This window comes from Podarcis erhardii, assembly GCF_964252035.2.
Source record: "Podarcis erhardii genome assembly, chromosome: 4".
Lineage (NCBI taxonomy): Eukaryota > Metazoa > Chordata > Lepidosauria > Squamata > Lacertidae > Podarcis > Podarcis erhardii.
The window spans coordinates 73065554-73079011 of record NC_138508.1 but is presented as its reverse complement, the minus strand read 5'-3'; the positions used below and the strand labels follow the sequence as shown (position 1 = coordinate 73079011).

The window sequence follows — 13458 nt, the reverse complement described above, 5'->3', positions numbered from 1 at the left end:
GTAGAATTACCAGGATTTTGTTTTGTTTTGTTTTTAACTTTCTGTGCCTTTTACAGGTTCAGGACAAAGGGGAGGGGAAATCAACAGGTACAGCTTTTCCCTCCCTTTGTTTACTGAATCAGGATGGGGAAAACCAACACACGTTTCATGTCTGAGCTACCTGTAGCTGTTCATAGCAAACTGTTAGGAAAGGAGTTAGCCCTTAAGAAAGTCTCCATTATAAGTAATGGTTGTTAGAATATAGGGACAAGACAGTGAATCATTAGCAATTACTCGAATTAATTATGTTTGTATCTCACTTTTAATCGAATGAGCTAAGTGCATCTCCTGCTCCCCCCTCCTACTGTCACTACAACCCTGTAAATTAGGGTTAGACTAAGGGAAAATTCATATTGCAGTTTAATTTGGATAGCAAACTTCCTGTACCTCCATTAATTCTCTATTATCCATATTCTCAAAATCACTGCCTTTTCACGCTTCCCCCTCCCTCAGTCCATATTTTCCCATGCTGTCTCCTTTTTTGGGGAGTATCCCTGGTATGAGAACATCTGGATTGAGGGAATGGAAAGTGTAGAAAGACAGGGATTTGGAGGTGGATGTCATGTGGTCAATGGAGAATTAATGCAGGTACAGGAAACTTACTATACTCATTAAACAGTAGTATGGGTGACCCCTGAGAGATGAAGGCTGGCAAGGGTATCTCAGGAACTTCATGGCTGAGCCATGGCTTTCTTAGCTCAAGTTGTACCTGAACCTTGCTTTCTTGTTATAAGTGCAACACTTTATCCCTATATCTTTGGGAGAAATCACAAACTAGAAATGTCAGCAGATCACTTATGTTGTTTGTGGAATGTCAAGGACTGGTCAGTTAAGATATAATATCCCACCTATCAGGGGGAAAGAACATTGCATGCAGGAAGTTCCAGGTGCAATCCCTGGCATCTCCAGTAGAATGGACCAGGTTAACAGGTGATGAGAAAGACCTCTGCCTAAGACTCTGGAGTGCTACTACCTGTTATACAATACTAGAAAAGACAGACAAAAAGTAGGAACTGGTATAAGGTGGACATTACATGAGTGGTTCACACACCATCTGGTATTTTACAAAAAAAGATGCACGCAAATGAGAATGTATCTACCCTGAATAGTATGCTTCTCTCAAACAACATGCTCTTTAATAGTTCAGTCAGGGGTGAATAGAAAAAGTGCCGGTGCCAGATTCCAACTCACCTTCCCAATAATGATAGAGAAAAGTAGAGAGACTGATGCTCAAGTGTTGCTTGTTCCCAGGGACAGCAGCAACTATATATTTAGACTTTAAAGCAGGCTTCACCAGCCTGATGCCCTCCAGCTGCTGTTGGAGTGTAACTCCCATCAACCCCAGCCATCACAGGACACATTGGCAAAGGCTGCTTTAAAATGACATAAATATATATTCTCACAACATTTCCGTATCAAGGAGAAAAAGCAGAACTTCATTTGAGGTTTTTCCCCTACTACATACTAAAGTTATATAAGGTGATATATTCATTTGCAAACTGAAGTTGCTGTGTATTCATAGAAATGGCCTGATCCAATGTAGATCCACTCAGGAGTAAGTCCCACTGAGTTCCATGGATTTACTTTCAAGGAAACATTGCACAGAACTGGGTTTGCAAAATCATAGCACCGTGGTCCTAAATGCATTTACCTGGACAGTAAATTCCATTTATTTTAATTGGAATTTGCTTCCAAGTAATTGCTTAGGAGTTAGGTGTTAAGTGATGCACAGCAATTTTAATTAGTAAAATCCTATATTTCATTATACATAGTGTCACGCTATAAATTTCTGGAGGGCTGAGGTACAGTTAGTGCGAGTTACAAATATTTATTCTGTTGCGTAACTTACATAAAGAGACTTGAGCATGTACTGAAGTAATAAGAGGTATGCATACTGCATATAGAAACCTGCAGTTTCACAACCTGTACAAATGTGATGCTGTTTAATCGTGTGTCATGTATATGAATTTACACACCCGCTCATCCACAAGAATAAATGAAATATATTAATAAAACTTACACTTTGTGAAACAGCTTGATATATGAAAAATATTTTCTTCTACATACATTAGCCCTACTATCCTTCCTGCAATGGGGTTCAACACCAAAGGCACAATACATCAGAAATCTGTTATGCACATCCCTAATTGAAATGAACAAGAGCAATGCAAAAACACCAACATGCTCTTCAGTAGCTCCCATTCATTTTGAAGTGAGCGTGCACAGGAGAAAAACCCTATGAACTGCATGTCCATTTATTCTATTTATTTATTAAGAAATGTACATAACATTTCAGATGCCAGAGAGAGAGAGAGAGAGAGAGAGAGAGAGAGAGAGAGAGTTGTTTGTTGAAGATTTACTGAAAATCATGTGGTATTTTAGATAGTGTTCACGCACAAGAAGCCTACCATTGTAGGGAATAGTTTTCAGCAAAAATGGTCTAGTTGTTTTAGACATCTGCTTGTGACCTTTTACTTGCTCACAGAGTCCTGAGCAGCAGGCATTTCAGCTGAAGAGAGGAGAAGATGATGATAAACAAATGGATTCAGCAATATAGTTGCCAGGCATGTAAACATGGATGACATTGCTGCTGTAATCACATTAGTTTGTAGGGTGCATTAACAATAACATCAAGACTGATTAACTAGCCAGGTCAGAAGATCTTTGAGGTGCGATGTGAGCAGGAGCAAAATTCACTGGATATCACTATAGAAGGGCATCTCTGGCTCTCTCTCTTTTTCCTGACTATATAAACAAGGTTCCATGGGTAGGAAGTCACCTTGAGGCAAGGCAATGCAACATCATCTCAAATCACAGAGTTGCACTTTGAGTACATGGAGGGGGGGAGGGTTAAAACAAAACCCATTTCCTTCTTGTCTCCCTTCCCCATAGTGTCCCTCTTAATTGGTGCATATGCCGTGTGAGACAGAGGTAGTGTATCTGTCTCACACAGCATATATACCAATTATGGGTGAATACATCATGTAGTCTCTGCTCTCATTCCTAGACCTTCTACTGTCTACAGTACAGCCTGAAGGTTTATTACCTCCCCCTCTCCATTTCAGAAAGACACCTCAGTTCGATCACCTCTATCTAGTCAGTATGTCTTACATTCTCCCCTGCCACTACTGTATTTTACAGAAGGCTAGGGTAAGCGAGGTCAATATGATACATTGTCATCATCATCATTTTAATCTCCTATGAGGCTGTCCACATTCTGTCTTCTCTGTGCAGGCAATATAAGAAGAGAGCAGACTGCACTTCCCATAGCATTCCTGATATTTATAATATAGCCAACACACACATTTACTGGCTCTGCAATTGAACACATTGAGTGCAATCCACCTCCCACTTAATTCAATGGCAAAATTTCCTACTGATTTATTTTAATGGAATGGGATTTCATCCACTATCAGAAAAGCTAGGGGGTGGGGAAGTTGTTTTAAATGCAGAGCTATTATCTAAAAAGGATGCATATATATTCCTCTTATCCCAGCCCCAAGACTATTTCAAATGCTTTTGCCATTAATTAGTAAATACCCCACCAACCCCCCCCCCACACCAAACCTTCAATGGGTATTTCAAAACGCAAATCTATGCAAGGTGAAATGTATAATATGCAAAATCATTCCCAAGTGTTTATGCCATGAACCATATTTTCTGCCCTTGGAATCTTGCACACACGAGGTCTAATTTTCAATTACTTTCTTGATTTTCCACCTTTTGAATTCACAAAGCGTTCGTTCCTTCTGTCACACGAGCTTACCTTTATGGTCTGTTTAGCAGTGCAGCTACCTCCTGCATACCAATTTAGGGGCTGCAAAGACAACCTAACAGTCCTTGATCGCAGCCTCGCACCTTCCCAATCACACATTGATCCTGTGTGCATTTTAAAACCCTACTTTTTTTTTTTAAGAAGACAGCAGCAACCAACGCTTCCTCTCCTGCTCAGACATCTACTTCTATGTCTCTTTAGCACACACACCCCTTCTCCCAAACTCCCCATTTGTTGAATTACAGGTAAGGTGATGCAGAGAGGCCAGCGCAGACACGAAGAGGCTACTTCGCATTTTCTCCAGATTTAAATCCGCATGGAAAACCATCGGGAGACCACACGAGTAGAGGAAGAGCTGACCAGGGATCCGTGCCTCCCCCCCCCCCCATCCTCACACACAGACACTTAGGGTGATGATGACTGTATGGAGAAGCAGCAGCCCAAACAGCCTGGTACTGCAGTGCTTTCTGGAGGATCAGACAGACAGCTATTCTCATGGTTAAGGTTTGGTCGTCGTCCCCCCCCCCCCATTCAATAAAACAACAACCCACCTTTGCTGCTGCTGCAAACGATTGTTTCAGAACTTTTCTCGCCCCCATTTGTAAACAAGATGCGTGGGGAAACTCACCGGGTCGTCCTGATCTCTGTCTGAAGGTCAATCCCGGGCTAGCTTGGATGGCAGTTTTCCTCGAGGGGCTCCGGGAGGTTGGGGTCCGGTTCCTGGCCCTTCCCCCGCCTCGCGTCTTCCCTCCTCTCTGGCCGTCCTCCCCGATCCGTGTGCGGCGACCCGGAGGCGCCCCTCTATTCCGCCTTCCTCGCCCCGCAGCCTCGCCGCCGACGCTCAGATGCCATGGTCGCAATCCACATCGCGGCAGATGTACCACAGGATCACATAGAGGATGAGCAGGATGGCGAAGATGAACAAAGCCACCAGAATCGCCTTGGTCACCGGGGAGATGAGGGACTGCATGACCCCCGCGCCAGAGCCGCCCGAGGAGCTCGCTCGCCAGTCGGCCGCCCGCCCGCCCGCGTCGGAGAAGTGAGGAGGCACAAGCCCGCCGAGGACGGACCAGACAGGCTCTCTTCTCCCGCAGAAGAGGCGGCGGCGGCGGCGGCGGCGGCGGCGGCGGCACCGAAGTCCCCCTGTCGCCTGAAAGAGCCCCGCTAAGACCTGGGCTGCCTCCGCATTGGTTCGTGCCAAGCTGAGGAGGCGAGGGCGCGAGGCTGAGGCGCCGGGCGAGCGGGCTTCCCTCCCGCCTCCTCGTCAGGGCGCCCGGAGAAGAGGCAGGCGGACTGGCTGACGGACTGACCCCGCGGGGCTCTCCCCAGCCGGCGCTCGCCCGCTCCGGCAGCCGCGGCCGCAGCGAAGGGGCTGGGGAGCTGAGGGGGCAGGCGGCGAGAAGTTAGCCCGCCCAACGGCGCGGCCATGGGCGCGCGCCGCCGGGAGGGCTCCTCGGTGGGTTTTGGCGGGCTGAAAGAAGGAGGGTGCTCTGCCCGCCCGCCCGCCGCGCGTCGCCTTCCCTTTCAGTCAGAGGCGGGCTGAGGGGAGGCGGCGCCGGCTGCTGTTGCTGCCGAGCGAGCGCCTTCAAAGTTGGGCGGCGGCGAGGCGACAGCCCTCGGGTGGTGATGGGGACAGGTGGGGAAAGCCAGGCTCCTCCTGGGAAGCTCCGTGAGGAAAGCCATGAAAGGGCAGCGCCAGAAAGCGGGCGGCTGGGAGGCGCGAGCGGCGGAGGGCGCGCGCCTGGAAGTTCCTTCTGGCCGCCCCGCCGCGGTGCTCCCCGCCTGCGCTTGTCCGAGGGCGTCTGTGCGCGCTTCTGCAGCGGAGGCAGCCGGCTCGCCGCAGACGCGAGACCCGCCTGATTAGTATTCCGCCCAGCAGCGCGCCTTCGCTCTTTTTCCCGCCTCCTTCCCACTCGCCCGCCCCTCGCGCCTCGTCTAGTCCTTCCTCTCCCTCATACCGCCAGTGTAGCCGGGGAAACCTCGGCTGTCATTGACACTCTCTCTGTGTGTGTGCTGTGACTGTAATTACAAGGGAGTATGAAATGCTGAGGATGTGAGGGAAGGGGGGGGGGTTGTAAAGGACATGCCCCCCCACCTCCTGCTTAACTGAGGTCTCCTCTGAGAAGCCTGAGGTCTCCCAAACTAGATGTGGAGAGTCCTGTCCTCTCCTCTATGGGGGCAGAAGCGGGGGTTCACGCTCAGGTGAGTGGCAGGCAAAAAGGGCACCACCTCCGACCGCCGAGAAGAGACAGTCGGGCTGCCACTTATGCGGAGCGTGCGTGCAAGTGGAGTTTAGGCGCGCGCGCACACACACAGTCGCCACATGTTGACTGCGGCAGAGAATGGCTCCCTAGCAGTGCTTTTTTCCTGCCCCTAAACATTTTGTGCACCTAAGTTTGAGCTCATTGAGGGGCAGTATTTCAATATGAGCAGGAAAATGAGAGTACTCCCTAAACATATTTTTTTAATATAGAAAAAAGCACTGCTCCCTGCATGTGTGAACAGCCATCGTGGATCCCCTCTCAAACACCACAGACAAAGCCTGGGCATGGCTTCAACCCACCACCTCCTGGGCCCTCTAGTCTCTCCCACCGCCAGCAAAAATAAAATATCTGTTTACCTGACTCTGACACAAAAGCTCACATACTATTTCAATGAATGAAATGTTAATGTCTTCCCCTTTTCCTTCCCCCTCTCTTTCCACTTTTCTTTCCCTCCAACCCCATATTGCCTAGAATAGTAACGTCCCACTCTGAACCTGACTGACTTGTTTGAAGGATTCTGTGGCTTGAAAACAGAGAATCCTAGAATCATAGAGTTGGAAGAGACCACAAGGGCCATCGAGTCCAACCCCCTGCCAAGCAGGAAACACCATCAGAGCACTCCTGACATATGGTTGTCAAGCCTCTGCTTAAAGACCTCCAAAGAAGGAGACTCCACCACACTCCTTGGCAGCAAATTCCACTGTCGAACAGCTCTTACTGTCAGGAAGTTCTTCCTAATGTTTAGGTGGAATCTTTTTTCTTGTAGTTTGGAACCATTGCTCCGTGTCCGCTTCTCTGGAGCAGCAGAAAACAACCTTTCTCCCTCCTCTATGTGACATCCTTTTATATATTTGAACATGGCTATCATATCACCCCTTAACCTCCTCTTCTCCAGGCTAAACATGCCCAGCTCCCTTAGCCGTTCCTCATAAGGCATCGTTTCCAGGCCTTTGACCATTTTGGTTGCCCTCCTCTGGACACGTTCCAGTTTGTCAGTGTCCTTCTTGAACTGTGGTGCCCAGAACTGGACACAGTACTCTAGGTGAGGTCTGACCAGAGCAGAATACAGTGACACTATTACTTCCCTTGATCTAGATGCTATACTCCTATTGATGCAGCCCAGAGGCTCTGGATGTACCCAAGAAAGTATTGAATAAAAACATTTTTTTAAAAAAACCCCAAAAAACCCACAGTCTATCTCCTCCGTTAACGTTCTTCAATGCAGCTTCATTGGAAAGCCATGAAATCTAATCCTGCAAAGGCCCAGTCTAGGTATTAGGGCTGCCACCTTCTTTTGTACCTAAGAGGCAGGCAATATGTGGTAGGTAAATAAGACATTTTGGGTTGTAGTTGAGATTTCCTCTGCACCAGCACAAAAGCCCCAAAACATACTCCACAAAGCACATAGTAAACCTGCTGCAATACAGGTTATCTATCACCTTATAACAGGCACTGCATGGAGCAGTTACAGAAATCTCAGTATGGTGCCTATCTGTTATTCTGAGGCGTGGGCTGAAGAAGTACCAAATACCAGTTTTTGTGCAGCCTGGACCTATTCATATTTATTTGGGGGTCCCTATTATTTTGCATCCATTAGTAAGTGTGCATAAGAGTAGAGCTTTACTTGTGTTAAGTTGGAAAAGGCTCATTTGCTTGTGGTCTGGGATTCAGGGGTGCCAATCCACTACCAGATTCCCTACTTATGGAATCATCCACATGCAGACAGATCTAAAGACAGAGACACTAGCTGTCATAAATAAAGCCTGAATGGATTCATTCTGATGACTTTTTGTAGAGAATAGGAAAATAAAGCAATGAACTAGCTGAAAAAACTAATTTTAGGGAAGTCAATCTGTTTCAGGTCACCTCCCCCTCCCCCTCCCAGATATCTTTGACCAGTGCAGGACAAAATAACAAGCTTTTGCTTCCTTTACAACAATGGTTTTTGCAAGGACAGCTAGAATAATTTCACTTTAGCAGTCAGTATCCTCAACTAAGCTACACATTGATGATAACAGACAATACTTTGTGTGTTTGAGAGAAACATCCAGCATCCCACGAAGCAAGACTAGAAACTTCTGAGGTCAGCCAGGTCAGGATAACATAAATAAAGATCAAACACAATATCAATATATGGTAAAGGGATATAAATCCTGATATTCTGTGGTGTGAATACACTGTATGAAACTCAAGATTAAAACGTTATGTTTCAGCTCTGAAAGAGAGAACCACACAGATGGGAGACAAGAATGCAATGTCTGTGGCATATATTTTATTCATAAAATACATCTTGCTTCACAATGACATTTTTGCTCTACATATATAGAGGGGGGGAAAGAGCCAGAATGTCAGTTGTTTCTGATGTATCACTGTATATACCACGTGACTAGAAAATATGAGCAATACATAGTCAAAAATGACAAATTTGTCAAGAGCCATGAATAATGGTTTAAATGAATAAAAGAAAATGTGTATATCTGTATCAGGCTGAATGGAAAACAAACTAAATGAAATATTGATCCTGCACGCATCCTGTCAGATAAGTTGGTATACATTCATTTTGTCCAATATAGGGGCCTGATGTTTTAAGTTGTTTGCTTTTCTTCTCATTTATGACAAAAGGTGTTTCTCTGCTCTAAATGTAATCCACCTGCCTATATTCTGAAATCATAGAATTGTAGAGTTGGAAGCAACCCTGAGGAGCATCTTGTCCAAACTCCTGCAATGCAGGGAATCGAACCTGCAACCTTGGCACTATCAGCACCATACTCTAACCAATCGTAACCTAAGGTGACAAAAACTGAGAAGGGAATTTTAAAGGTCTTCTTAAAAAGGGAAATGTTTTTAGAAGTCAGAACTTACAAGGGAATTAGGAATTCAAAATTTTAAATAAAGTTCCTGATGGAAGGCACTCCTGGCCGCTGAGGCCACCTGAGCCTTGAGTGACCGCAAAGGGTCCAGGAGTAACCCCAAGCTACAAACCTGCTCCTTCAAAGGAAGTGTAAGGCTATCAAGAGCAGGCGACCTCCCACCCATCTGGTCTAGGGAACCATCCACCAACAGTGCCTCAGTCTTATCTGGATTCAGCTTCAGTCTGTTGGCTCTCATCCAGTCCATTACCAAGGCAAAACAAAGGTCCAGCACTTCCATTGCCTCACCTGCAGATGTAAAGGAGAGCTGGGTGTCATCAGCATACTGCTGACAATGTACTCCAAACCTCTGGATAACCCTACCCAGTGGTTTCATGTAGATGTTAAACATGGGGGATAGGATTGAGCCTTGCGGAACCCCAGACTGAAGGTTCCTGGGAGCTAAAAAGCATTCCCCAAGCAACATCCTCAGGGAATGACCACCTAAGTAGGGCTGGAACCACAGCAAAGTGATGCCACCCACCCCTAGTTTGGACAGTTGCTCCAGAAGGATACCATGGTCGATGGTATTGAAAGCCACTGAGAGGTCGAGAAGAATTAACAGGGACATGTCTCCCTTGTCTCTCTCTCAAAAGAAGTCATCATACAGCAGTGGCGTAGCGTGGGGGGTGCAGGGGGGGCCGGCCGCACCGGGCGCAACATCGGGGGGTTAGGGTTAGGGGTAGGGTTAGGGGGCGCAAATCCACGGGTTAGGGGGCGCAAATCCATGGGTTAAGGGGCACAAATAACTTGCCTTGCCCCGGGTGCTGACAACCCACGCTACGCCACTGTCATACAGGGCAACCAAAGCAGTTTCTGTGCCAAAACCAGGCCTAAACCACAACTGAAATGGATCCAGAAAATCAGTTTCTTCCAAAAGCACCTAGAAAAATGACCTTTTAAGTTAATGAAGTCATACTCTCGCATAGTCAGGAACACAGACAAAACAACTCAATGAATCTTTTCTGTCTCTGAGTCTACACAGAACTGGTATTAAAGGTAAAATACATTTCTCATAATCCACTATCACCATAGACTCTTAGTTCCTGAAATAGTACATTGTCGGTATTAATTCTCTGGGTATTATCTCCCCACAACATTTCTTTAAGTTTTATTTTCAGATGACTTTGTAAAACTTTTAAATTTAGCCTTTTAATAGACTTGCTTCTCTCCTTAGCCTAAGCAGTCTTTCTGAATACAGTTGCATTTATAAATGCAAATATGCATTCTTCTACATTCTTATAGTAGTTATCGACACCATTGTTGTTATTATCATCAGTATAGTTATGATGGTGATTATTTTTTCTGTGTTCTTCATCATCGCTGCAATCAGTTGCCACATAGAAGCAGAATGTATACCAAGGAGGTCCTCAAGCTATCTATTTATTTAGGTTTTTGTACCATTTAGTTTAACAAAAATATCTAAATGGTATACATAAAAACAACAACTCCCAATAAAATTTCCTGAGAACTAGGCAAAAAGAAAATGCAAATGTGTATCACAAATGAAATGGAGTATATAAACAAACAAAATTAAAGACCATGAAAGCTTGGGATATGTATGCATTTCTAAGGGGTTTTTATGGCCATTACCATCTCCATCTCACAAATTATCCAAAGGATGGTATTTCAGAGAGTGGGTGCTTTCACCAAGAAGAACTGCTTTCATGTCATGAAGTGGTACTGTGCTGGTTGTGGAATGACCACATTCTTAAAGATCAGCTTAGTCTGTACAATGGAGGCAGTTTGATACATATCATGACCCCAAATTGTATAGGACTTTAAAAGTCAACAACAAAACCATGAAGCTGGCTCAGTTTGGGATGTTCATTTTCATTGATTTTTCACTACAAATAGTGCAAAGTAGACTTTCACATGAAATGAATATCACTGAACATCACAGATCCCAAGCCAACAGAAGGAAGCGGGCCCAAAAGCAAATAATAAAGAATTTTCCACGTCTCTTTTACAGACACATTTTCTAGTATACATGTCTGAGGTCTTGAAAGATGTCTCATCACAATGTGGGAAAGTGCAGTTATCCCATTTGTAAATGCAATAAAAGCATATACCATATTCCTTCAAACTCATCCATGTTTGAATGTCCTTTAGCTTTTCAAACTTACACCATCTGTTTTGGATGTCCTTTAGCTTTTCAAACTTACACCATCTGTTTCTCTAACACCATGCAATAAAAGCATATACCATATTCCTTCAAACTCATCCATGTTTGGATGTCCTTTAGCTTTTCAAACTTACACCATCTGTTTCTCAAGCTCCTGCCCACCTAGCAATTTGAAAGCACGCCAGTGCAAGTAGATAAATAGGTACCACTGTGGTGGGAAGGTATATGGCATTTCCATGTGCCCTGGTTTCCGCCACGGTGTTCCGTTGAGCCAGAAGCGATTTAGTTATGCTGGCCACATGACCCGAAAAGCTGTCTCCGGACAAACACCAGCTCCCTTGGCCCGAAAGCGAGACGAGTACCGCACCCTATAGTCTAATTTGACTGGACTTAAACATCCAGGGGTCCCTTACCCTTACCTTTTACTCAATTGGTAAACAGTACCTACTTTTTGTGAGGTCATATACCACCAGTATAAAACTGGTATAGTATAGAAATTTCTTGCATTATTTTTTTAAAGATAAAGCTGTAGTTAGGGATGTGGTGTATCTTACATAAGAGGGATTCGTCCCCGTCCCCGCCCCCGCCCCCACAATACAACAAGCATGAACTGTTGGTTCCCAAGTATTTCAAGTTGGAGACCCGAAACTCGCAAATCATTTCTACAGCACTTTGCTGGGGACATTTTGCCACATGTTTACATGAGGAAGAGCGAGATAAGAGCAGTAACATCTCATTGCTCTCCAGTTTTCTTCATGCTGACACTTGGTAACATTCTGTAATCTGTTATATCAGAGTATTAAGGGAATGCAGCCTGGGCTTTTGACTCAGCATGATTCAAAGTTTTATTCCAGATAAGACCTGTAGAGGCTGAAGTGAAATATACAGCAGAATTTAGGACATTTAGGTCAGTTGCCAGGGCTACAGCAGTAATTCCAAACAGTGGCGTAGCATGGGTTGTCAGCAAGTAATTTGCGCCCCCTAACCCATGGATTTGCGCCCCCTAACCCGTGGATTTGTGCCCCCTAACCCTAACCCCCAGATGTTGCGCCCGGTGCGGCCGGCCCCCCCTGCACCCCCCACGCTACGCCACTGATTCCAAAGTATGCCACTTTTACTACTTTGCTTGGACTTGTGAGAGCTCATTCATGGAATATGTAAAACAATAAGACTTCCAAAAAACAGTTCTTTTTTCCTATTCTACCAACTAGGGCTTCTTTTCACCTGATACCACTTTCACCCCAGCACTACATGAAGACATGCTGAAAATTGGAACGTTGCCATTCAATGTATTTTTAGTACTTCTTGAGATGCTTGCCCTTGTGTATATACAACTCATGTGCACAGAGTTATTTATACTCATAATCCTTTTTTTTTTTTTTTTTGCTAATACATATGTTCATATAGTAGAAACAGGGCAGCTGAAAGGGGGTGCAGTGGGTACTGCTGCACTGGGCCCAGTTCCAGTTGGACCCCCCAGACCATGAGCTTTCATGTTTTTAAAAAGTACGTCTCTAGTCCTCGCAGAATAAACAGCACCACTCAAAGCAACTGCTGCTCACACCATTCAGTTTAGCCAGTTTAGCTCACACCTTTCAGTTTAGTCAGAGATGTGATTGATGAGTGCTGTAGAGAGATTTGGAGTCCTACAAGTCCAAGGAAACACCCTAAAATAGCTCAAAATGACTCAGGAAGCCCCTTGTCCAGAGAAGAGGATTTCTGGTTCACAAAAATAGAGAAGGACTTTCTAGTGCATATATTTGAGGGGGTTGTGGCTCCTCAAGTTGTGGGCATTGCCATTCATATAGTGTGTATGTGCCACGTCTTGTGATTGATTATGCCAGGTGAGGCTTACCTGGGCTTGCCCAATATTTTATTCAAGTTGGCACCCCTGGCCACTAATTTTCATTAATTTTTTCTCCAAATACAGACCATTGGTACTATTTGGTTTACTTTGAAACAGTTCCTTGCCTTATTTTTAAGTTGTTTTTTAAAAATGATTTTTATTGGTTTTACATATAATCACATTGCATAACATCATATCCTCTTATTTTATCTCTTTGGCTCATCTGAGCCTAAAGACTTCCCTCCTTTCCATCTGATGGTTTACAAAATTAAACTTTCCATCTTTACATTTCACTTTGTTTCCTATCCTTGTTATGTCGTTACCTAAAATATTATATTACTCAACCTGAATAGGTAGCAGTTTCATCTTACAAATCTTCAGATAACCCTGCTAATTATGTTAATTGCTTACAGTTATCTTTTAAATACAGTATAATATAAATTTGTTCCAGTCCTTTTGGAATGGTTGGTCTCGCTGGTTCTGGATTCTTCCCATCAGTT

General features: G+C 44.8%; 1 protein-coding gene across 2 annotated transcripts in view; it reads right to left on the bottom strand.

Annotated features, from left to right (window-relative positions):
• The window catches only part of ZBED1 (zinc finger BED-type containing 1), a 121370-nt gene extending 116809 nt beyond the window's left edge, over window positions 1–4561 (bottom strand). The window contains exon 1 of one of the 2 annotated variants that reach the window (XR_014155821.1): window positions 4443–4561. The gene's annotated coding sequence lies outside the window, so the exon portion shown is untranslated. The remainder of the gene's footprint in view (window positions 1–4442) is intronic. The other variant, XM_081858691.1, reaches the window with a different exon arrangement.
• Window positions 4562–13458: the final 8897 nt, after the last annotated feature.